Here is a 27,045-nt window from a genome sequence, read left to right as displayed (position 1 = left end):
GGTTTTGAGAAATTTAGAAAAATGTGGAAAATGGATTACTATCAAATGACTGTAAGTAAGCTGAATGGTCAGTTATACAAACTGGAAATGCGAAAATCATCAAATAGAATGACAATAATGCCGAAAGAATTGTCGGCAAATGTTGAATTCGATATTTTCGAACTGGATGGCAATGAAGAGAAATACCTGCCTGAAAACAATGCAGAATCACAAAAATCACGTCGGTGGGTCTAATAATAAGAGTAGCTGCAGCTATGGATAATCATAACGACTTAATCAGTTATTCTCGCTATAAACGCTGTTTTGCAGGAATGACAACGATAACATATATTCCTAATCCTTTCCCACTCCATTCATGAATGCGACATCCACATTCATTTTTCAGTGTAGCTTACACTCTTGCACACTATAACAGTTAAATATGTGACCAGTACAATCCCTAGATTACATAGTAAACTCGCATAACACCATCATGTAATGTGCTAAACACCAGCATAGTAAATTAAAGAGCAGACATACTTCTGTTCCCATATTCCTGATATTACCTAAAAGGAACAATGCTTGGCAACCAGTTCAGTAAATCCCCTACAGGTGAAAGTATCCCTTTTAGCTAACAGCTTTGCAAATGCTTCTTCTCTGTGCTGCAAACGTCTACATTTAGGTGATGCAGGTGCCCACACTAACACTCTTGACAGTAAGTCTTCCACGTAGTCCTGCTGTAGCGGAATGGCATGCAGGATGTCCAAAATGTATAATTTCTTCCTGCCAAGCAGGCTACAGAGAAGCCTGTGCCACCCCTCAACAGCATTCTGTGACCATGGAAATCCCTGTACGGAAGCATCATGCTGATTTCAAAAAGCTATATTGAACAGTGGTGGAATTCTGTCAGACGTGTACACCCTCTTATCCCATATCTCTGAGGTCTCCCTAACAGATAGGTTTCCCTGAAGAAAGTACACAGTGGCTATGCAATGTCAAGCATATCATGTGCAGTCCTGTTAAAAGTAGGTATCATATCATCTGGATTCAAAAATGCAAGTGCGGGTATTTGTTTAAAGAGGAAGGAGAAAGACGTACATTTCCCAAACTCACCTGCCAAGTGTAACTTTTCGATTTGCTGCCATACAATCTGGCAGAAGTTAAACCAGCAACCTTTTGCAGCTGCGTCTGGAAAATGCCGTACAATTGCATTGACTACTCCTTTTTAGAAATCACTGAGCACCATCTTTGGTGCCAATGTTAGTGTTTTCGTGGCATAAACCTTGAACATTTCTCCAAAACATGTCATAAGTGATTTCTGCTTTACTAGATAGTAAGCCATACAATACTGGAATCATCTTACAATACTTAGAACCAGGAAGTGGACAATGGATACTGTAAATCTGTTTGCACTCACTGGTGTTTATGGGGAACATTCCATCCACCATTAGGTATTCTGCATTACATAAATTCTTTAGATTATTCAATGTACTAATCACAACAATATTGTTAAATACTCCTCCATCCCCATTATGTTTAATTACCAAGGTACTAGCTTTGATAGGTAACATGTCTGCAGTTAGCTCCTTTAAGTATGTGAATTCCTTAAAGGTGGCTGCTTTGGCTTTATCGCGTATCCTAATCACTGATTACTATAGGACATTCGTATTTGGCAGTTCAGATGCAATATCAGTAGATGTACTTGCTAAAACTTCTAACACCACCTTACAGAGGTCCTTCACAGATTGCTCGGCTCTCCTCTTAATGGCTTCTCTAACTTTGCACGCCTCTGTTTTTTATAGGGTCAGGAGCATGGAAATGTGAAGAACTTTTCTTTAATGTTTCCCCCTCAGCACCGACCTCTGTGGTGCACCTGCCCTTACACCTTTCTTTATTTTTCAGTGAACAACACCAATATTTCCATTCACCCAAAACCTTCTCTAGGTAATATTGATAGCCATCACATCAATCAGCAACATTTTCCATCCTTTCTGTGTAGCAATGGTGGTGTATACCTGAGTTATAGTTCCCGGACTACAAGTACTATCTATTTTTTCATGTACCTGCCAATGAAAAAAAACACTCATACAATAACCACCCTTGTCAGGAACAAAGCCATGCAAGATGTATGCAGTCACGGTACATTACTGTAGGGAGAGTTCACATACTTCCGATACATATTCCATCACTCCACTCAGCCGTATTCATGTGTTCAGTCTATTATTCAGCTCCAATTCAAGTTAATAATATATCACTCTGTGGGCATAACTTCCCAAGGAAGGGCTATGTAATGTAATGTGCAACTACAGCCTTTGTTGCTTAAGCATTGCCGAATTCCAGATTTGTGAGTCATGAGTATTGTTCACTATTGTGTAATTTTTAAACTCTGTTTTGTGTCGGTCTTTATGCATTTAGATATTTTGAAAAACACACTGTTGCACTTCATTCAAATGATAGTAAACCATGAAAAAATTATATCTATATAAATTAATACCATACAAACAACAGTTAATATTTGTTTACCTGCACTAGACAGAAGTCAAATATTAATGCAGCTGAGTTTGCCATTGTGTAAGCTTTAAGATGAAATCTCTTAAAACCTTGTACATAGCATGGTTTTGGAATTATTGATGCAATTATGAATAAGCAATATTTGATGCCTAGAAGCGTCGGTAGGAATTAACTGCAGATGCACTTGGAGGAGTCATTCTTATCTAATGAGTTAAGCAAATTTAAGCAAATAACAGGGTTCATCACTTTTATCCACTAACAACCCTGCGTCCAACAGTTAAAGCCAACTTTATTGACTGATATAGCTTAGGTAGAGTGTAATAAAATAAAAATAGCAACAGTGGGACAAATGTATTTTAACCACCCCCCCATACACAGATATGACCATTTTCTCCACCAATCCCTTCAGTAGTTTGTCCATGTATACACAAGCACTTCACTGACACCAAAATGAAACATTTCATCCAATGACCCTTTCAGTAGTATGTCCATGTATGTGTGCACAAGCACCAAAATGAAACATTTCCCCAGCAATCTCTTCAGTAGTTTGTCCATATATGCACAAGGGCCAAAAGGCATCAAAATGAAAAAATTCCCCAGCAACTCCTTTGGAAGTGTATCAGTGTCTGTACAAACACTTTACTGACACAAAATTAAACATTTCCCTCAATGACCCCTTCATTATTTGTCCAAGTATGCACAAGCACCAAAATGAAACATTTCCCCCAGCAACCCCTTTAGAAGTATGTTCATGTATGATGAGCATCAGAATTAAACATTTCCCCCATAGTAATTTGGCTGTATGCACAAGCACCAAAGTGAAACATTTCCCCCAACAACCCCTTCAGAAGTATGGCCATGTATGTACAAGTTCTAGAATGAAACACTTCCCCAACGACACCTTCATTAGTCTGTTCATGTCTACACAAGCAACTTCATTGATTCCAAATGAAACATTTCCCAAACAGTCCTTCTGTCCATATATGCTCAGACACTTCACTGACAAAATGAAACATTTCCCTGTGACCCCTTAAGTAGTTTGTCCATATATGTTCAAGCTCCAAAATGAAACCTTTCCCAAACAATCCTTCTATCCATATATGCTCAGACACTTCACTGATAAAATGAAACATTTCCCCGTGACCCCTTAAGTAGTTTGTCCATATATGTTCAAGCTCCAAAATGAAACATTTCCCCGTGACCCCTTAAGTAGCTTGTCCATATATGTTCAAGCTCCAAAATGAAAAATTTCCCAAACAATCCTTCTGTCCATATATGCTCAGACACTTCACTGACAAAATGAAACATTTCCCTGTGACCCCTTAAGTAGCTTGTCCATATATGTTCAAGCTCCAAAATGAAACCTTTCCCAAACAATCCTCCTGTCCATATATGCTCAGACACCTCACTGACAAAATGAAACATTTCCCCGTGACCCCTTAAGTAGCTTGTCCATATATGTTCAAGCTCCAAAATGAAACCTTTCCCAAACAATCCTTCTATCCATATATGCTCAGACACTTCACTGACAAAATGAAACATTTCCCTGTGACCCCTTAAGTAGTTTGTCCATATATGTTCAAGCTCCAAAATGAAACCTTTCCCCAACAAATCCCCTCAGTAGTATTTTCATGCACACAGAACCAGAAAAATGCACCCCCATGACACCTTCAGTAGTATATCTGTGTTTGTAGAAGCACTTCACTGACACTATATTAAACATTTACCCTAATGACCCCTTCAGTAATGTGTCCATGTATACACAAGCACCAAAATGAATAATTTCTCTTTTAATTCTTATTCATTGTCTCAAGTTAATAGAACAAATTTATTTCCAAACCCCTGCATCACACACACACACACACACACACACACACACACACACACGCACATACACACACACACAGCACACACACACACACAGTTCACTCAACATTCATACTCCCAACTATATACAAGCACACTTTATACTCAGACAAGCAAACATACACACTCAATTTTTTTTCAGACAAGAGTACATCAGTCTTGCAGAACTAACCCCCATACCAGCATTACACATGTAATTGCTCAACTTTTTCACTTCGCACAGGCGTCAGCATGTCACCCACCATCATTGCAACCATACAAATGCACAACCACAATTGCTGTCCTTTCTCACCGCATTCACACAAGCAAACATTGCCCTCATGCATATATACATAAAACTTACCACAACCCCTGCAGACTCTGCCAAACAAAAAAAAAAAAAAACAAAACCAAGAAAACCACCAATGATGTCCAGCGCCACTTCCAACCCCCACTGAGTGGGAAGTGTCCTGAAATCTCCACTACTTTTGTGCAGATGTACAAATACAAACTGCTGTTAACTGGTCCTGAACTTTTTAAAGTAATGGGATCAGTTAACTGCGAAGAAAATGGACGTTTCTTTTTTTACCACGGGTTTGGCTGGCCACAGAAAAGGTATTGGCAGGCTGCATTGTGACCCACAGGCTGCTCATTGGACAGACCCTTCCCTCCTTGCGTACTCTCTACACAATCTATCTGGCTATTACCCGAGAACTCCTCTCTTACCCTACTTTTGCTCTGTACTGCATTGGTACTACTATCCCTCTGATACTGCTATGGATGTGATTGATTTTTAGAAATGTAGCATGAATCTGCTTTGTATCTGTAATTGTGAAAAATTAACTCCTACCCTTTGCTACTGTTATTGTTAATAAGCTTACTCTGCATTATAGTACCATATCTCAGCAAACAAATGTAATTTAATAATAAATAAATATTTGAACAGTCTTACTTTGCTTTAAAGTGGCTTGACATGGCAACCTCCTTTACTGGTTCCTTTTTTCCCTTATGTTTTAATAATGTTTACAGCTACATTTATCAGTACAAAATTCTTTGCAAGGTATGACAACAAATTGGATTATTTTCCTGCTACATGAAGTACTGCCTTTGTTGCTCTGCATTTTTTCTCTGACCTCTTATTCAAAATAACCTTTAATTAGTGTTACCGCTTTTTGAATTTTGCAAATTTTTTGGGGCTTTTCTGAGTCTGGCTTTGGCCATAGTTTGCTTTTTATCTCATTTGTTAGGATATTCATTGATGACCCCCATACTTTTCATCATCTTTACTTCTTTGTTTAATGTGCTCACTGCTATTTCTGGACTTTTCTGCATTTTTACTTATAGTTATAATATGCACGTGTGTTTGTTTCTCATGGTCTTCATTATCTACTTTCCTGATACTGTTTAGTGTTATGTTTCTTAAATATTTTACACTGCAATGTCTTAACTATGTCTGCACCACTCTGTTGTCTTTGGGGAACCTCACAGAATATTTAAGGGCACATAGCCGTTCTTTAGTCTTTTTGCTTTTAATATCCAGTGGCAGCTCATGTAGGGTGCATTTGAATTGGATCAAAGGTATTCCACATTTGTGATGCTAGTCCTTCACAGAGCTCTAGTTTGTCCTGTCTGAACAGCTGTACAGGTTGTATACATTGGAAGCTGGGAAACAATGTATGGAAATCTGTGTGGCCTCTTGCAAGCAATTTATAATAGTGCTCTTGACCTCAATTAACAGTGGGGCTTGGAGTTGAAGGATAGAGGGAGCAGTTTTTAATACCCCAGTTACAATTTATTTTAATGAAAACTTAAAAAGAAACTCTGTTTTATATTTCAGCACTGTTGTACCATTGATGCAGCACTTTTGTGTTTGTGTACATTGCCAGCTATAATCTAAATGTATTTATTATTTTCTTAAATGCACTCAAAAACATTTCTAAAAATAATGTTGCCATTTCTTTACAAATAAGTGGATAATGTTTTAAATGAAGTATTGTGCATTTACATTTGAATCATATACACACAACTGATGCAGCCACAGACAGCCTTTTACACAGGGTTTCTTTCTCACTCGGGTACGTACCATGCTGTCACTCCATCTTTGTTGGGTTTTGAATATGTGCACAATTTAAACTGAATGTAAATATTAATATTTTTTGAAAACTAAACTTTCATAATTTTTAATCATCTTTAATGTTATGTAAAATGATGCTGGGGTGCCTTCTTTGCGGAGTCTGCATATCCTCCCTGTAGTCGCGTGGGTTTCCTCCGGGTGCTCCAGTTTCCTCCCACATCCCAAAGACATGTAGTAGGTGGATTGGACACTGCAAATTGGCCCTAGGTGTGAGTGTGTGAGTGTGAGTGTGAGTGTGTGTCTTCTGTGGAAGCTTGGGTGCCAGGCTGGCAACTCGACACCGTAAAACTCCACTGCCAATCATGAGCGGACAGATGCTCCGCTGTGGTGACCTCTAACCGGGAAAAGCCGAAAGAAGAAGAATGTTATGTAAAATGATGCATTTCACTAGAGGGTAGTGTGTATTCTAGTGGCTCTTTACTATTGCATGTTATTCCACTACCAGTTATGCAGAGTACATTTTCATTTCCTGTCAGCTTATTTTCTTCTAATGTGAATCTTCTTCTCATGCCATGATTTGAACTTAACCAAGATTTGTACAGGTGAATGTCTTCTAGTACTGTTTGAGGTTATTCTGTAATCTTTCAGAAAATATGTCGTATTGTTTCCAGGAATGCTCTCGTCATGTGCACTCCTTATGGCATTTTAACTGTCAACATAAGCTTTTGGGCTCATTGAAAGACAAATGTGTTATTTCCCTGTACTTTAAATTGTTGCCCGTTAAGTGGTACTCAGTTTTCATTTGTTTGTCAAATGATGAAAATACTGTCCATGACTAGGATAACATTATTGTAGACGTAGCTTTTGGCAACTGTATTTCCACTTTAGTCATTAAATATAACTGACCCGTGCTTACCAATAAGGGCAGGGACCATGAAATCTGATGTTCATCGTGTTACCCTGCTGCAGTCATCACACTTGGGTATCCTGTCATCAGGTGGTCCCGCAGTCGGCCGGATTTCCAAAGTCTTGGTCCGACGTTGGTTGCTGTCGCCTCATCCCTGACGTCAGTGCGCCAGGGGTACATATATTGCAACCGACGCCATTTTCTTCAGTCTTTCTTGTCGCGCGGTGCCTGAAGCAGAAGCAATTCGCAAGTGCCGGTCGGCCGATTCCTGAGATTGTCGAACTCGAATTTCAGACCGAAGTCTTCTATAAAGCTAAGTACCCCGTTGGGGAAACTTTTCTTGCCTCAGACCGATATCAGAAAAAGTTAACAATTGCATTTCTTGTGGGAAGCTAATACCTCATAAGGATTTTCATTCTTATTGCATACCTTGCCTAGGCCCTGGTTACGACGTCACTTCTTGTCGATTTTGTGCTAGGTTTAATAAGCGTACTATTAAAAGACGATTTGATTTCGCATGACATTATTTTGGTAGAAAATTTAACTAACTTGCTGTCTGAGCTACCGACTACCGGCGTGCACAAAAAGCACAGAGATAAGGACCGACAGCCCAGGCCTAAGCCAGATTCCGAGGCCTCAGTTGATCCGGTCTCCGGTTCTCAGTGAGGCTCCAACGCAGCCCCTGACTACCGCAGTTCTGGAACCCGAGATCGCTACGGATATTTTGACTGAATGTACTAGGCCGACGCAGCCTTTTACTTCAAGCCCTTCCGACGATTTACCTTCTAAGGACGTCGGTGCTTCTGAAACACCATCGGTTTCTGAAGGCGTTTTCAGACCGATGACTTTCACAGTCAAAACGTTTTCTAAGTCGAAGACTCCTTCTAAATCTAAAAAGACTACACTTCAGTCTCCTGTTCAAGGCCCTATGCCTAAGAAACAGATGCTCAAAATGGCTGAAGATTTGATTTCTCTTATCAGGGGTTCACAGCCCCCTCCTGACAAAAGGCCTAGACAAGAGGAAGATTCTGCTTCCTCTGAGCAACTATTTCTTTGGATTCCTCTGAGGACCAAGACTATTCCTTCTCTCCTTATGAAGATTCTGATGCTGAGGACTCTATTCCCTCAGCTTCCCCTCCAGAAGACTACTCTTTTGGGGAAACTTTACACACTATGAGGGAACATTTTCACTGGGAAGGTCAGGATTACTCTGATTCCAAGAAAAGGCTCAGAGAATTTCTTTTACTCCCCCAACACAGACCTCTAGCCATCCCACCTGTTTTGGACATTGTGGATTATGTCTATTTAGAATCCAGTTTCAACCCAGACTCTCTACCTCCTGCTCCGGCTAAGCCTGACAGATACTACAGAGCACCTGATTCCCACAAATTTCTTTACAAAAGCCCTGTAGCTGACCCAGAGACTATCTCCCAGGGTCCCAAGGGGGCTAAGGCTTCCATGGCTAAAAACCCAGTATCTTCTGAGAGGGATTCAAGAGCACTAGACAGGTGGGGGAAAAAGGTTCACACCTCAGCCACATTAGCTATGAGAGCACTAAATTGTCAATTTCATATGCTTAAGTATCAGCAATTTCTAATCTCTCAGTTAAAACAAAAGATAACCTCCCTCCCTCAACAATCTGAATTGAAAGAAGTACAGGATGTGTTGCACGCCACTGAGCAGGTGGGCAAACATACCTTACAATGTGGGTTTGATTCTTTGGAGGCCTCATGCAGAGCAGCTGTCACTGGATCAGTTATACGTAGGCATGCTTGGTTAAAGGAATAAAGTCTGCCTGATCATGTTAAAGCAAAACTACTAGATGCTCCCTTACAGCAGGATGTTCTTTTTGGAGTTAAAGCAGAAGAAGTTTTAAAGAAAATGGAAGATAAGGCGAAATCAATGCAGGCAGTCAAAGATTTCCTACAAGTACAACCCCCTCGCTTCAACAGAAACTGGCCAACAAAAAAATGGTCCTTTCCAGCCACTGACAGACCTCAGAGGGGTAAATACAGGCGCCCAAGGGGCAGAGGACAACCACAAGCCCAGTATAAACCTCACCAATGGGGCACTTCAACCCAGAAGGGAGGAGAAGACAGGTCTCAACCCACCAGAAGGCAAACTCAATGACTTGCACCTCAGCTGGCCAAACAAAACTCTTTTGTCAGCCCCCTTGGGGGGAAAACTAGCACTTTTTGCAGACAACTGGCACATGGTCACAAAGGACAAATGGGTCCTAGACATAATTTTACGAGGATACAGATTCCACTTTCACACCTTGCCAATGAGGAATGCCAAACCTGCCACAAAATCAATGGGCAGAGACACAAAAACAAATTACAGCTCTCATGGCCATGAGAGCCATTCAACAGGTACCGACTTGAGAGCAAGGCCAAGGATTTTACTCAAGGCTCTTTCTAGTACCCAGAAAGGACAATGCTTGGAGACCAATTCTGGACCTTTCAATTCTAAACACTTACTTACAAGTTCCCAAATTCAAGATGCTAACACTACAGCAGCTACTTCCCATGTTGGGCAAGGAAGCATGGCTGGTAACGTTGGACCTCAAGGAGACATACCTGTATGTCCCTATCAGACAAAGTTGCAGAAGATACCTCCGTTTCATTGCAGGTTCAACCCATTATCAATTCTCTGCACTGCCCTTTGGCTTATCTACTGTGCCCAGAGTTTTCACAAAATGCCTGGCACCAGTAATTGCATACTGCAGACAAAGAGGAATTCAAATATATCCATACCTGGACGACTGCCTCATCCAAGCAGAAAGCAAAGGCATTCTCTTACATCATCTGGCTTTTGTGAAGCATCTACTAAATTGTCTGGGGTACACAGTAAACGAAAAGAAGTCAAAACTAGTACCCTCACAAAAAATGACATTCCTGGGTGCCAGCTTGGACACAACGGCCCAGAAGGCTTATCTTACACCAGACAAGCAACTACAACTGACTCAATATTTCAAGACAATGGCAACAAAGACCCAATTAACTGCAAGGAAAATTTCTGCAGGCTTTGGGCTTCATGGCATCTTGCATTCTGATAATACCATTTGCAAAACTGCATATGAGGAAATTACAGTGGTACCTAAAAAGCGTATGGTCTCAACACAGCCACAGCTTGGACACAGTGATATCTCTCATTCCCTGCCTTCAACAGGAATTTCTATGGTGGTCACAGGCATGTCACCTCAACAAGGGTCAGCCTTTCACCTTGCCCCCAACCAGGCAAACTATCACAACAGATGCTTCAGACTATGCCTGGGGGGCACACATGGCAGGACAATGCATTCAAGGCCTATGGACTGCAGAACAAAGAAAACTGCACATAAATCAAAAAGAGATGCTAGCTGTACAGAAAGCTCTGACAGCCTTCAAGGATATACTACATCCAGGACAACTTGCAATAAAGATGGACAACACCACAGTAATGTGGTACATAAACAAACAAGGGGGCACACATTCCTACCCTCTTTGCAGGCAAGCAATGATCTTATGGAACACAGCTCTGGCCTACCAAGTCCAGTTACAAGCTCAATTCCTGCCAGGACAGAAAAACACGTTGGCAGACGACCTAAGCAGAAACATCAAAGATCCCCACGAGTGGAAACTAGACCCACAAATATTTACAATGATAACTCAAAAATGGGGCCTTCCAAATATAGACCTGTTTGCCAGTCCTCAAAACTACCAACTGACAAAATTTTGTACAAGGACATTCCACCATCAAGCTTGGAAAGTGGATGCTCTCTCCTTCAGTTGGAAAAACCTGACAGCATATGCCTTCCCTCCATTATCTCTTCTCACAAAGGTTCTTTTGAAGGTCAAAAAGGAGAAACCACGACCGAGTCTCATAGCCCCAGACTGGCCACGCCAGCACTGGTACCCGCTATTGAAGAATATGGCTCACAGCCCACCATGGATATTGCCTCAAATACCCCATTTGCTCACGCAACAAAACAAACAGATTCTACACAGCCAGCTCAAAACCTTAAACCTGGCTGCATGACAAATCTATTAAACATCCAACCAGCCCATCTTTCACAAGCAGTTCTGGATGTTATTCTGGAAGCCAGGAGGCCAAGCACCAGGAAGGCTTACTCGGACAAATGGAAGAGGTTTTCTGTCTGGAACCAAGCTAAAGGCCAAGACACAACTCAGCCTCATATGCCTCACAATCTGCAGTATTTAGCTGAGATGTTGCACAAAGGACTTTCCTTCTCCTCAATTAAAATCCATGCTTCAGCTCTTTCAGCTCACTACGACACGAATCATCCTTTATTTTCAAATCCTTTTCTAAGGCAGTTCCTCAGAGGGGCAAAAAACAGACCACCTAGAGCTCCTACACCAGCATGGGACCTCAACTTTGTTCTGGAAAAACTAAAGTTACCTCCCTTTGAACCAGCTTTCTCTGCAGACCTTAAGTTCCTATATTGGAAGACTGCCCTGCTCCTGGCAATAACTTCTGCTAGGAGAGTCTCAGAATTACAGGAACTAATGGCAGTGGAACCTTTCCTCATTTTTCATCAAGACCGAGTTTCTCTACGAACTAATCCTTCCTTCATGCCTAAGGTGGTTTCCAGTGTAGCTTTAAATCAAACCATCCACCTACCCACTTTCTTCTCCAATCCACAGAACAAAGGTGAGAGACTCCTGCATTCCTTGGACATTCACAGGCAGCTTCATTACTACTTGGATAAAACTAAGGCTTTCAGAAAAACTGACCAGCTCTTTGTATCCTATGCTACAGCTTCTCAAGGGAGGGCTATATCCAAACAAACCATTTCTAAATGGATAGGCCATTGCATACGGTTCTGTTATACCCATCTTGGGAAACCAGTTCCTCCTACCATTAGATCCCACTCTACCAGGGCAACAGCTACCTCTACAGCCTTTCTCAGGGGGGTTCCTACCAAGGAAATTTTAGAACCTGCACCTTGGAGTTCTGTACACACCTTCACCAAACAGTATCACTTACCTCTTTACTCTAAGTCCAGGGCGGGCTTCGCCACTGCAGTTCTGCAGGGCCTCATTGCCTCCACTAACCCTCTATGATACCTCCCCCCCTACCTTAGCTTTGGGATTCAACCCAAGTGTGATGACTGCAGCAGGGTAACACGATGAACATAGTACAGTTTTGTACCTACCATAAATGTAGATGTTAGAGTGTTCACCCTGCTGCAGCCAGGTTAACCTCCCTCCATCCCCTCTGATCTACTGGCTAAATCTCTGCTATGGCTTACTGATGTATTTGCTTATAGCTGAAGGGATTTTGTGTTTGTGCAGTGTTCACACCATTTGGTACTAATTCTGATCACCCTTTTGGGGGCACCTGACATCTAGGGCAAGAAAAACTGAAGAAAATGGCGTCTGTTGCAATATATGTACCCCTGGCGCACTGACGTCCGGGATGAGGCGACAGCAACCGACGTCGGACCAAGACTTTGGAAATCCGGCCGACTGCGGGACCGCCTGACGACAGGATAACCCAAGTGTGATGACTGCAGCAGGGTGAACACCCGAACATCTACATTTTTGGTAGGTACAAAACTGTACTTTCTTAACTCTGTCCATGTTTGCGTAGTGGGTTTTGTTCCCATAGTAGATGCTTGGATTCATGTTTCAGTAGTGACACAATGTTTGCAGAGCTGGAGAGGGGCACTACACTCCCAAGGTACCATACGTCCTCTGACATGTTAAACTGAGGTCTCATCTGCCAGGTAATAGCTTAGGTGGATGCTAAAAATCATCTGTTGCTTATTTAAAATGCAATTTTTGAATCAAAAACTTAGACTTAAGGTCAAGAATACTTAATTTCCCCTTCTCTCTTAGTCATTTAACAGATTTAACTGCCCTACTTCTAAGGAAAATACATGACATTTTTTTACATTTCTGTATTTCAAAGGAAAATCTTTCTATGTATGCTTTTGACTTTATAATTGCTCTATTTCAACAATAACCTTAATATTATTTAAGGATTTTCATTAGTCTCTGCAGCTTAACACATCCACAACTATTGCAATCGCCATTCATGCCACCCTCCAAGATTGTCTGTCCAGGCCTCAACCTCGGTATAATTTACAATGGTTGCAGGTTGGCTTTTGTGAGGAAAGTATGAAATCTTTTAATTTTCAATGATAGACTGGCACTTGTAGACCATGTATCAACTGTTGCGATTACCTGTTATTTCCATCTTCAAAGTATCACTTGCTTCAAGCAACTACTTCCTTAAGATAATCTGGTGGTGGTTCATTTCCTATTGTCTTCCAAGCTTCCACTATTGCAATTCTCAATACCTGGACCTTCCAGATAGTGTGTTTGATTGCTTGCAGCAGGTCTAGAATTCTGCAGCACATTTATTTACAGGTAATTCTCATCATATCTGCCCCATGTTGCAGAATTTTCACTGCCTTACCTGTATGATCATGTATTATATTTTGATTTAGCCCTGAGTGATTTGTGTCCCCCAAAACTCCAGGAGCTTTTAGCCCCATATTTCTAGCTGTCTTGTGTGTTTTTACATTATGAGGACTGGGATTATACATCTAGTGACAGTAAGTGTTTGCCTGGTCGATCTGATTTGGGAGCACTCGGAAAAGCTCTACATATAGTTTTATTGGCCAGATAGCTTGGTAATCAGCTTTCTGTCTTTCCAATGCTGACATAAATTTGTCTCATTAGCACGGGACTGCTCACCATGCCAGTGCCATGTACAGACAAAAACGTCTTAAGGCAAATTTTCTCTTCAGAACTGCTCATAAAGCAGAACCCTGTAAAGCAGTAAGTACAGAACAAATACTTTGTAGTCTGACAAGCTTAGAGCAGCTAGTTTGCACAGTGAGTGCAAATTTAGTATATTATAGCCTAGTCTGCCTCCCACTCCACCCCAGAAAGCACCCTTAATAGCATTCTATTAACTCCCATATGTCACACACTTGTACCTCACCATTTAGGGGACTAGACAACTTTCATATGTAATTTCCTAATTCCTCTGCAGCCAGCCTGGCGGATATGGGTATATTGAGACAAAGTAACAGTTGTGTCATGTTTACTGACTACCACTTAATCCTTAAAGTGACAGGTTCTCACATAGAATCCTTAAAGTGACAGACTGTCACATAGAGGCGCACATCAGGTTGTCAAAACCATGCACACAACACACACATGTAGACCAACATATTCTAGGCACTTAAATCCATTCTTCCAAAATAAAAATAAAAAAAGACCTCCTATCAGCAAAGATTATCCTCAGCAAACCCAAAGGCACTTAAAAACAACACCTAACACCGTACATAACAACCACAGTCAGTGTATCCCCAAATACAATGCCATTAGGACAAGCAAACACCCTTTCCAGACCTCTAGTCATAGGGAACTCCAATGTAAGACATACTGATGCCCCTCCAGCCAAAGTACTGCCACAAACAAGCCACTGCACCGCAGGTACCAGTATGATTCTGTCATAGTCCATGTAGGTGTAAATGACCTGAGAAGTACTTCCCTAGACTATATGGAGAGAGACATGATAGATTTCTCTCACTGTGCCATGCCTGAGCAGTGTATTACCTTCACCAAGGATGATGCAACATTACCAACTATAGATGACTGATTTTCACAATTGGCCAAGTTTCTGGTGTCATTCTAAGGGTGCCCTATATTTGTCAGCATGGGAAAACATGGTTAACAGACCATCTTACTTTGGCAAAGATGGTCTGCACATGTCCCCTCTAGGCTTTGAAAACTGGTTAAAACTGTATCCTTCCCCTTAATTCATTTTTAGGCAATGCCAAATTAACAGACCTACCAACATAGCAAAATTAACCCAACTGAATCTTGAGATGTCCCTGCTCAATGCCAGGAGCCTAAACAAAAAGCTAAACTCCCTCCAAGCCCTCCTCACCCTGGAGAATGTAGACAGCTGTGTAGTTACTAGACATGGTTTAAAGCTGCACAGAGTACCCTAGCAGTGCAAAGTTTCACTGCTTTCCACACTTTTAGACCAGTAGCTGCACAGACCAGGACTAAAGTTGGATGTGTCAATTACAAGCATACCTCTAGGTTTGTTAAATAGGTTGACACGCTGGAGTTTCTCCACGTATAGGTCACCATAGATAAAATCTTGTGTAATATCCTAGCAAGCTGTAGGTTACCCTCTTTGTCCCACAAAACTCCTTGTGCATACTTTAACCTACTGGAGATACTCACCATCTAACCTAACACCTTACTCATGGGAGACTTTAATTACCCATCTATAGACTGAGAATCCTACATGGCCCCAAATCTGCAGGCACAGAGATTCCTGAACTTCGTAAATACAAATGCCCATTAACCAGTCAGTGCTTATGCCCATTAAAGGTTCCAACATACTGGACCTCATACTCACAAATATGGAAGAATGCTGCATCATCCCCTATGTCACATCTTCCCTGGTAAGGTCTGACTATGTAGCTGTCTCCTTCAAAATCAAAATCAACGATGTAACCCCAGTAACAGTAAGAAACTATTCCAAAGCAAACTACCTTTTATTAAGCTATAGTTTTTCAAAATTCAGTGCCTCTCCAAACCCAGAGAACACAGCCGCTTTTGAAGAATTGTTCACATAAACTCTGTACAACCATGTCAGTGGCTGCATAAAGGCTACTGTACCTACCAGAAGTAAGCTGAAAACTAACTCCAATAACTCCCATAAAGATAAGAACTCTCTCATCAAAATAAATGGGCAGCAAAGAAGGCTAATAAGTCCAATAAAGTCAGGTCAAGATAACCTCCTAGTCAAAAACAACCATAAGACCTTCTTCTGCTATATCAGAAACTTCAAAGGCAGTAGACAGTAGTGTGCTGAAGTGGTGGTTAATGGTGCCACGTTCACTGAATTAGGTGATACAGTGAATCTGCTAGCTGAAAATTTCAGTTCTAGCTTTACCCCCCACTCACCCCAGCTACCGCTCAAGACGTGCCTTCAAACATAACCTGTCCAGCTATAAATAAAAAGCAGGTCTTGGCTGCACTCACAAAGACCAAGAACAGTCTCAATTGGCCCCGATAATATCCCAAGATGCCTCCTGACCTATCAGGACCATTGGAGTTGCTATTTAAATGTAGTCTTAAAACAGGCTTTGTGCTATGAGACTGGAAAACTGCAGTGGTTATCCCTCTTCATAAGGATAGATCACCAAGATATCCCAGAAACTACAGACCCCTTTAGTCTGCTTAGTCTTACAAGCAAATCCATGGAAAGAATCATCATGGAAATTATCAACAAAGACATAGGAGACCTTCAGAGCTTGGATCTATCCCAGTTTGGTTTTGTCAAAGTAAGGTCATGATTACAGAAACAGGTGAATGACTTTGAGAAGATCATTAAGGCAATGGATAAGGGTAAAACCGTGTATACTGCCCACCTTGACCTGGCTAAGGCATTTGATACAGTACCCCACTCTCGGGCATTGTTTAACATTCAGGATTAGGCATAACCCCCTGTGTAACATGCTGGATAGCCAGCTGGCTCAGAGGACCCAGGAAGTTAGGATTGATGAACCACCTCCTGAAAGAGGTTAGTTACCATTGGAGTTCCTCAATATTGTGTGCACTTTGGCATCTACTTTTCAGAAGTCAAAAGAAATGTCAGATACTCTGGCTAAGTTTGCAGATGATTGCAAACTGGGAGTAGTCATAGAATCCCACCAAGACACTAACATCTTACAAGAGGATCTGACACAGACAGATGACTGGCTCCAAAGCCAAGGCTTGAAAATCAATGCCAAGAAATGCATTATAGTGTCTTTTGGAAGGTCAACCATCCAAGGAAACTACATCATCAGTAAAATACCCATAAAAGTTTAACTACTAGTCCGGGATCTGCTAGCACCCATAGACATTAACCTGGCCTTCAGCCATCATATATCCAAGTTAGTAAGGAAATCCTTCTATGTTGTTTACCTTAGAAGTAAGCACTTGGCATCAAGGTCCATAGAAGTCATTGTACCACTATACTTGGCCCTCATCAGATGCTTGCATATAATGCCCCTTTTGGTATGTACCTGATAAGATGCATGCAACAACTGGAATGCCCACAAAGGTTCTTTATGAAGGAATACAGGGCATAAACGCAATGTTCTGTGCGGATCGCCTCAAGGCCTACCTCTACTCTTGTCTCCTACAGACTACTGAGAGGTGAATAATGCCTGACACACAAGGCATCCCTGGATCCCACTCTGTTGTACCTTTTGCACATCCAGAAAATAAACCGCATCAGAACTATGAGATATAATGACCTAAATTTTCCTTGCAATGTAAGTAGGACATGTTGAAGAGACCGATAAGAATCTCAGAAAATTCCCTTTCTCTGGAATAGACTCACTATTCATGTGAAACAAAGACCCTCTTTAAGCTTATTTCAGTGTAACTTGAACCACTGAATGAGAAATCAAAAACTGACCCCTAGTCTGGTGTCTACATCTCTGATAGAGGCAGACAGTAAATCATGTTGTAACCAACAGTCACCAGCTATATAAACATCTAAAACATATAACGTGTGGGACACATTTTGGGTTGAACGGCTAGGCTTATAAAGGCGCTAGTGGCCTAGTAGCTACCTATGAAGTCACTTTGTCTTGTTTTATAATTCATTTTATCACATCTTTTGTAATTACTTTTATCAAAGTTTTGTCTTCTTTAGTTGTTTTATAATTTGCATGTAATGGTGCTTTGGTATTCAAGTACCTAAATAAACCTGAGCTTGAACTTTAACTCTTATAGTTCTTTGCCTTTGCTTTCAGATATCTCTTGTTTTATGTCATTATGTAGATACTTGAGTATTGTGATCAAACCTGGTGATTTTTGCAATAATATAGCTTGAGTGTGACCTTCAGGCTTCTTTTGCTATTATTTTTGACTGGATTTCAGTACTATTTGCTGTAGTAGTTTCAGGTACTTCCTTGATTGGTAGATGTTGCTTGCTGCTGTAGCACAGGTTTGTTAGTCTTTTAAAAGTTGTCTTATTAGCAGACTGGAGAAACCCGTTTAATTTTCATGCATTTAATTTCCCAGTTCTGAAAGTCTTGTATGCTCTGTACATAGACAATCGTTTGTGGTTTGTCTTTATTACTTTCACTTTTGTATGAACTTAACATGTTATCCTTAAAATAGTATTCCAGCAACTGTTTTGTTGGTATTCATAATGTGTTCTTCACATTAAGTTTGATTACTTTTATGTTTTTCCTGGGTATGATTAATGTTAAAAGATTTCTTGGTGAATCTGATCTGCCTTTAAGAGTCTGATCTGCAATGCTTCGCAAAGTGATTACGTCTGCCACATAAGACATTGATTCCTAACTGGAAGATAATAGTATGATGAAGGTTTCCTCTGCATTTTCAACACTTAAATTATTTAGTAGTATTTTATATTCCAGTTGTCTTGGACATTGTTTACACTTAAAAATTTTGTTAATAAGGCTGTTTGTCACTTCTTATATGACATGTTTTTATTGCTTCTTTTGCCTATTCAGGCATCTCAAGGATCTAGCCATACAGTAACATGAATGTGTCAGGCTGCTGAACTGCTTAGTTCCACATGCAATTTGGACAAGTTATAGTGGCCAAAATCAACTTTAGGTGATAATTGAGGTTACAATTTTTCTCAGTCTTGTGTTGTCAGTATATATAAGCTGGGAGGTGTGGGGAATTTCTCACACATGGGGCTTGCTACTGCTTAGGTTCATAGGTTCATACTAGGCTATCTGCCCTAGGGCATTTATAAGCCTAGCCAGAGTGTGTGTGGCTTTCACCACCCCTTAGGATGAGAATACTATACCCATTAGTTTGTTGTGCCTCTGTCCAGCAGTGACACAGAGATGATTCCCGGTGGTAAACCTACGATCTCCCATCCACTCGTCAAGATTTCTCTTGAACAGAGTCAGTGAGGGGCTCTGCCTCACATGGACTGGGATTCTGTTCCATAGTGTAGGGAGTCTCTGGGTGATGAATCTGTCCCTCCAGCATGTCCTATTTATATCCGTGTTGAGGTTTAAGTCTCTTGCTCGTGGCTCTGGTGGATTTGGATTTTTGAGGTGGAGCATGTCCATTAATTCCGGGTTGGACATGGCCTTGTATGTCAGGCACAGATCACCTCTGAGCAGACGGTATGCGACTGAATAGAGCTGGAGTTTCTTCAGTCGGGCAGCGATGACATATGTTTGAGCCCCTTTATCCTTTTGGTGAGGAACTTTTGGGGTCTTTCCAACTGCTGCAGGTGTCGGGTAAGGTACATTCCGAATGAGGCGTTGTACTCAATCATTGTTCTGATAAGTGAAGAGTACAGGGGTACAATGACCTCTCCTGATCTGGATGTGAATCCCTTCATGATCAGGTGGACAATGTAGAAGGTCTTCCTAACCACTTTGGCAATGTGAGTGTCAAAAGAGAGGTTACTGTCAACTTGGGTCCCCAGGTCCCTGATAACTTCTTCTGTGTTTAATGGATTACCACCTATGTGGTAATTAGGGGTTACCTTGTTTTTCCCAAAGGGTATGACTATACATTTTTTGGCATTTAGCTTAAGACCATGGCTCTGGCACCAGTTATCCATTTCTATGAGACCTCTCTGGAGGATGTCTGTGTCTGATGGAGTGTCAATTATGGTGCCCAGTTTGCAGTCATCTGCAAATTTTGTCAGCCACAATCCCCTATGTTTGCCTGCACTTCAGAAAATAAATGCCGAACAAGAGGGGCCCAGGACTGAGCCCTGTGGGACACCACTCGTGACCGGCTTAGAGTCTGACATGGCACCAGCAACTCTAACCCTGTGGGTTCTGTCCTTGAGCCAGTTTGCAACCCATCTTGTGACATATGGGTTTACATCTAAGCTGGTGAGCTTTTCTATGATGCCCGAGTGGGGTATTGTGTCGAACGCTTTTGCTAGGTCAAGGTAGGCTGTGTGAACTGCCTTACCTTCATCAATGGCCTTAGTGACTGTTTTGAAAAAGTCGACCAAGTTCAAGAGGCAGGATCTGCCCTTGACAAAGCCAAATTGGGTAGGATCCAGTGTCTGTAGGTCCACAATGTCTTTATTTATAAGTTCCATTATGATCCTCTCCATAGCCTTGCAGACAAGGCTCGTCAAGCTTATGGGGCGGTAATTTCCAGGGTCTGTAGAAGCACCGCCTTTGTGGAGTGGGACCACAGTTGCCGTACGCCATTCTTTGGGTACGTATCCTGTAGTAAGGCTAAGATTAAACAGCAGCCTTATGTGTGGGTTTAGTTCCTCATTGAGTTCATGTAGCACACAGCCGGGGACACCGTCCGGTCCCATTGATGCTGTGTTTTTTGCTTTAGAGAGAGCAGCTCTCACCTGGGCATCTGAGATGTTTGGGAGGTTAGACTCTGGTGGGATAGATATTTCTCCTTTTGGGGGGGAGAAATTTGCACTGAACCTGTCTGCCAGTATGTTGGCAATGTCTGTGGGTTCAGTGATTTTTGTATCATTTTGGACTAATTCTGAGCATATCTGGGAGTTTCCACCCAGGTTTCTAACATAGCTAAAGAAGGCCTTATAATTGTCTTTTGTGTCATTAGCGATTTTTCTCTCAAAGTTGGCCTTGGATGATTTTATGAGTGATCGTAGTTTTTTGCTAGTATTGATCAGAGATGCCTTCCCTTTTAGGGATTTTGCTCTGTCATGTAGTAGCTTCCTCCTCTTGTTGTAGAGTTTGTTTATGGCTGGGGTCCACCAGACCGGGTGCCTGCCTTTGGTGGAAAGGGTCTTGATTTTATTAGGGATTGCTTGATCCATACATTCCTGGAGGTGCTCGTAGAAGGCATTTGTAAGGGTTTCAGCAGCGTGGGTTGTGGTTTCCACTGGCTCGGGGGCCTTGAAGGATACCACTCCAGTCTTAAGAAGTGTGAAGTTTGCTTTTGAGAAGTTCTTCACTGTGGTCTTTTGCTGGAGTTGGGGCGGGATGTGGATCTCCAGTGAGATTAATTTATGGTCTGATCTCACCAATGAGGGATATACTTCCGGTGTGGAGCATTTTGTCCCCATGTTTGTGATGATCAGGTCTAGTATATTTTCTCCTCTTGTGGGAATGGTGACTAGTTGTTCCATAGCATTTGAGTTTATGAACTCCAGGAACCTTTGGGCTAGGGTGTTGGGGCTTGAGTAATGTTCCCAATCTATGTTTGGGTAGTTGAAGTCACCCAATATGATGGTGTTTGGAGAGACATTCATACTCTCCAGTGTCTTCAGGAAGGCTGTGTGGGTTTCCTGAGTTTGAGAGGGTGGTCTGTAGCATGCTACAAACTGTAGGGCAGTTTTACCTATGGTTAATTGCACCTGGATGGTCTCCGATGCTTCGTGCGTTGCCACTAACCTGGAGGTGTGGGTATCCTTTATGAATATGGATACCCCCCCTCCTTTTGTGGTTCGGTCCGGATTTTGGGGCCGGAACGCATGATATGAGGTATAACCTGATAGTGCTGGGGTGCTCTCAGGAGCCTTGAACCAGGTTTCAGTCACAGCACAGACATCGATGTTCTCCATACTGAGGAGGGCTTCGAGGGCGTGCATCTTGAAGTTTAGACTTCTGGCATTGAGCAGTATTACACTTAGTTTTTTTCCATTTTTGTTTTCTAGGGTGGTAGGTTTATCATTTGAGCCTTGCCTAAAAAAGGCACTATGGGGGTGGCAAGAGCCTTTGCCAATATCCGTAAGCCCAGGGGTGACAGGTGCAAGCTGTCCCTTGCGAAGCAGCGTGGCTTGTCAAGCATGTCATCCCAGGCAGACAGACATTGGATCCCCTTAGAATGACACCAGTAATTAAGCCAATTATTAAAGCTGATCATTTTGTCTCTGTATTGTGGCATCATTCTTGGTGAGGTTAGGATACTGCTCAGGGTCAGGGTCATACCGGCCTGGGCTACATAATCTGAGAGCTCCTCTATGTCTCTTTTCATGTAGTCCAGGGAGGTACGTCTCAGGTCGTTCACACCGGCATGAACAATGACTGAGTCATACTTGTACTTGCTGTGGAGTGACCTGAGTGCTTGTGTTATGTGGCGGATTCTAGCGCCCGACAGGCAGCTTACTGTGATCTTTTCCTTGTTCAGTCTGGTGAGTGGGACGTCAGTGTGTCTGACTATGGAGTCACCTATAACAAGTGTGTCTGGCATTGTGTTTGGCCTTAAGGGCTGTGACTGTTTAGCACACTGACTTTGAGAACTATGTGTTGCATGTCTTATGTCTTGAGGTGGCAGTTGCTTGGGTGTCTGCTTTGGAGGCCTCTGTAGTTTTGGTAGATTTTTGATCAGTGCCTCCAGTATGTCTTTTGTGTGTTTATGTGTTTGTTTTGCAGTTGTGATAGTTCTATGTGAAACTGGGTTTGTGGTGTGCGTGGTTTCCTTCTCCTCCTGTCTGGTCTTGCCAGTCCTGAGTTGAGAGAGCTCAGCCTTCAGTTTGGCTATATAGTTGCATCTCTCACATGTATTTGTGTTTTGTGGGAGAAGGAGTGGGTTGTCTGTGTACATGAGGCAATTGTAACATTGCCTCAAGATGCCCAGATTCACCAGCTGAACAGGAGAGGACGCTAGCAACTGACCCTTCGACATGCTAGAAAAAGTTTGCTGTGTAACTGAGTCAGAAGGGACCTATAGGGAAATCGGTACTCAAGGGGATTCTAGGCTAATGTAGTACTTTGTTTAGTATATAAGTACTTTACCTATATAAAAATGCTTTAGGAGCAAGTGCTGAGCTTTTGAGATAGAGAATAGACTGTTTAGATTGCAAGTAGAGAAGTTCTAAGGGAAAAATTGAACAGCAGACTTTACGGAGCCAGAAATAGTTTAACCTTGTTTAACCGGCGCTGCCCGATGGTGCTGTATGGGCAATGCCGCGCTAAAGCAGGCTTTATAGCAGGGGGTTAGGAATTGACCCAAAATGGCCAATAGACTACAAGTTTCTGGCTGGAACCACTGCTCTAGGGACAAATAGGCTGCTCAGTGCTCCCCACTCCCACTGGTGAACAAAGAAGCTTCCCTTTATCCAAATACGGATACTGCTGCTGCAGAAAAGTCTTGTTTTCTGGTTGCTGAAAATTGATTCTGTCAGTTAGCTTTCTGCTGAATGACATTTGAAAGTGTGCATTTCTTACATCACAAGGATCCACTCTAACAAGTACTTTCACTTTATTAGATTCCCGGAATGCTTTGGATACATAGATTTGTATTGTGTTTTCTCGTCATTGTCAGTAGACGCATTGCCACCATTCTCGTCTCTCATCTTTAGTTTTATTTGGTACATATGTGTTATTTCAGTGGTCTCCTTCACTGCTTTCCAAACGTACACTACTTGTTTTCCCCTGTTTGAAACTAATTACTTTGGACTGCACACTGTGTGTGTGTCTTTCTCTGCTTCCAGTGTGCAACTTGTCATATAGCTTTTCAGTATCCATGCATAATGTCACTGATTTCAAGTCCTTTATCCCTGTAGCATCTGTCAGTGACATTGTTCTCAAAACAATGCACCCACCTTCACCTCTTTGAACCAAATGTAGTTTTACTGTAACTCCTGTGTCAATGTGGCTGGGTTGTTACATTGACATTTTTTATTACATAAATTCAGTTACTTTTGCGACTGTGGTATTTTTGTTAAACCCTTTTAAGTTGCTAATTGTGTGGAGTTCTTTTTGCTAAATTTGACTAATACAGAGTTGAAGATATTTGAAAGTGTGTGTGCCTTTTGTTAGCAGATATAAAACCCAAACTTTGCATCCTCTTGTATATGAATTGCCTAAGTTACTTCTCTGCTTATGCACTTAACAAAGTTATGTTAGAAAAGCTGTTTTTGTGCATGAAATGCATGAAGCAATCACTGACCAATTGATGTCCAGAGCTGTATCAGTTAGAGTCATCAATAATCAAGACCAGAATAGTAGTCTTCATTTTACTGGCATAAACATCCTGTTAGGATGCAATGGAGAAATTAGCGTTGAGGATTCATAATGCTAGATGTTTACATTGCTTTAAATTGCAGTAATGGGTGCATCTTCAACTTCTCTGCAGGCTGTTAATCATCAGATGTCATAGATATTGGGTAGAACAGTTGTGTACATCGTCCTGGTGCCTTGTTGCATGCTTCTTCTAAAAATTATAAACCTTTATGCTCATAAGGCTGTGTACCCTTTGGCCTACATGCACTTTGAGGACATCAGGGTCATACTGGTTTCCAGCTTTGTCTTACCTCTTGCAGACTTTGATTCTGAATTTCCTTCTTGAGCATATCACTTGGAAAGTTCCTGCATTCTGTGCCTAAGGAGTATATGCCAACCAAGTGTGGCTGTCAGACTGTGATCCAGGTTGATGTCAGATGCACAATGTTAAGTGTCATTTCTACAGACACTTCTATAACAATATTGCTGTATTGAAGAGACAAGCAAGAAGCCTTCGTCATCACCTAGCAGTTTATGATGAGGCCAGGTTACTAATAAACTTGTTTCTCCTGTGAAGAGGGGTCCTGGTACCATTTTTGTGGATCACCTAGCAGTTGACCATGACAGAAGCTTAGTACAAGCACCAGCTGAAGAAATCCACAGGTCCTAAGAAATAAACATGAAAGGCAGAAAGTAAGGGACCTTGAGCCCAGGCGTTATACCTCTATGTCTGGCTGCTGCTTAGAGTCCACCACTGCAGTGTTAGCTTCTGCTCCTTTACTGGCTTGGCTATTACATGGTACTTGCTGAATAGTTGCCATCTAAGTTATTTTTTTGGACATAGTGAGGTTGAAAGAGGAGAAGCTTCTCCAGCATCAATTGTTGGGTGTGGGACCTGTAGTTAAATTACCACTTCCATTCACTCTTTTGGTTAGGTGACAGTACAGAGATATGGCTCCTCATTCCTCAGGCATGCTTATTGGTCTGAACAAGGTCTGAGATGATCAGCTCTCCTCAATCTCCAGTGAGCAGATGGCAGCTCACCAGTGATGTTGGAATCAATCCTTTCTTGCTCTCACATGCAGGCCTTTGTCCTTCCTTGTTTCAACATTGGGCTTAGAAAATGCATTCAGTACTTGAAGGAAGGTGGCTTGGGTAGAGTCATGAGCTCACAAGATAGCAGTTTGTTCCTTTGACGTGGCTGGATTGGACCATCATCCTCTTTGTTATCCTTTGTGCATGCCAGGCTTGCATTATGTCCAGTCTCAGTTGAGCATGTGGTTTCAGCAGTTCTTCCTGTTTTTTCACTGCAGGAAGAGTGCCGGACTGGCTTTTTGGTATATGGTAGGATGTTTCTATTGCCTCCTTATTGAGTTTTTTGCCTTCTTCTGAATCAGATCTGGAAATCCCTGCCTTGAAAACTAGCAGGACAGTGACTATTCTTCTCCCACTTCTCTTCCTGATAACAGTCTTTGGGGAAGCGGTTGGACTCGTGCAGTTTACCTTGGAATAACCTGCTGTCTTTTGTCCTTCACTTAAAAAGTGTTTAGTTGTTTGTCTGGGGGAAGTTGAGATGGAGGCGAGATGTTTCCCCTGTGAAACAATTGGTCATGCATACAATTTTTACAGCATTTGAATCTCCTTGCTTCAGTGCATGTGAAAGCTGCCCATCTGTATGCACATCTGTAAGTGGTATTTCCTAAGAGCCATTATCTTGCAAGCTGTTCAACTGCATGATAATACCATATATTTGTCGAAAAGAATCATTGCACTGAGTTCCGACTTTTAAGTCGGGGTGTATAGGAATCCCTCCCCCCATAAAAAAAAATATTCTAAACTACATTTCAGTGAGTTTCATTTAAAACAACATTCACAATATTTCTTTTGTGGTCCATCATCCTTCACCTATCTTCACGTCTGTCATGGGATCCTAAGGCATACTACTTAATAATTTATTTTGGTCTGCCTAACAGTAATCTCAGAATCACCAATATCTGACCATTTTGTCACCCCACCCCCAAATATAGAGGCTATGCAGAGTTGGCAAGAAAATGTATTCCTGTACTGAATGGTTGAAAGGCCAACGGTCTATCTGTGATGTACGTTACGCTTTATTTCAGCCTCCCTTTTTCAGAGGCTTGCCCCCTCGGTGAATCTGAAGTCCATCATGGGTTGGATGCTTCCAGTGCTTGCTTCAAAAATGTGTCCGCTGTAGGTATTTCTGTTCTGAACACCTGGTTGTCTGAAGCACCCTTGCCAAGTACTGTAGTTCAGGTCGTTTAGTCCTCCAGTCCATGAGTATAGTCTTTGGCTTTCTCCTCTGATTTTTTTGGTTTAAGGTTACACTGTCCTTTTAGAGTTATTTTTGGGACTACTCAGTCAGATTTCAAAAAACTGTTCTACCCAGTTCAGAAGGTCCTTTGAAGTAAGGTGTAACAGTTGTACATTCTGTGCATAAGTAGAGGCTGTCATGGCAGCCGATAGCTGCTGAGAAGATGCATCATAGAATACACCACACCTGTTAGTCTTGCATAGGCTGTTGACATACACTTTTGTACATCTCTCTCTTGGTTACTGAATTGTTATACTTTATCTCTTGGTCACCGGAATAGTTTCTTACATGGCAAACCAGCTACAGAAAGTGATCCTTCTGAGCCTCTGTATTATTCTTGATCTTATTATAGTAAGATTCCAAGTCCATTATAACCAGGGGATCATTACATTCATTGAGTGCCATTTTGTTATAGCAGATTACTGTGTACACACAATTAGAGCTAATACTTCAATTTTTCTCCAAAT

At 41.8% G+C, this 27,045-nt stretch overlaps 1 protein-coding gene across 3 annotated transcripts in view; it reads left to right on the top strand.

Moving 5' to 3' along the window:
- The window catches only part of NUCB2 (nucleobindin 2), a 736,170-nt gene that overhangs the window by 413,895 nt on the left and 295,230 nt on the right, over window positions 1–27,045 (top strand). The gene's annotated exons all lie outside the window — the stretch shown is intronic.

This window comes from Protopterus annectens, chromosome 9.part0, assembly GCF_019279795.1.
Source record: "Protopterus annectens isolate FY-2018-M chromosome 9.part0, PAN1.0, whole genome shotgun sequence".
Lineage (NCBI taxonomy): Eukaryota > Metazoa > Chordata > Ceratodontiformes > Protopteridae > Protopterus > Protopterus annectens.
Note: the sequence above shows the minus strand (reverse complement) of the source record. Positions and strands in the feature narration are given on the sequence as shown.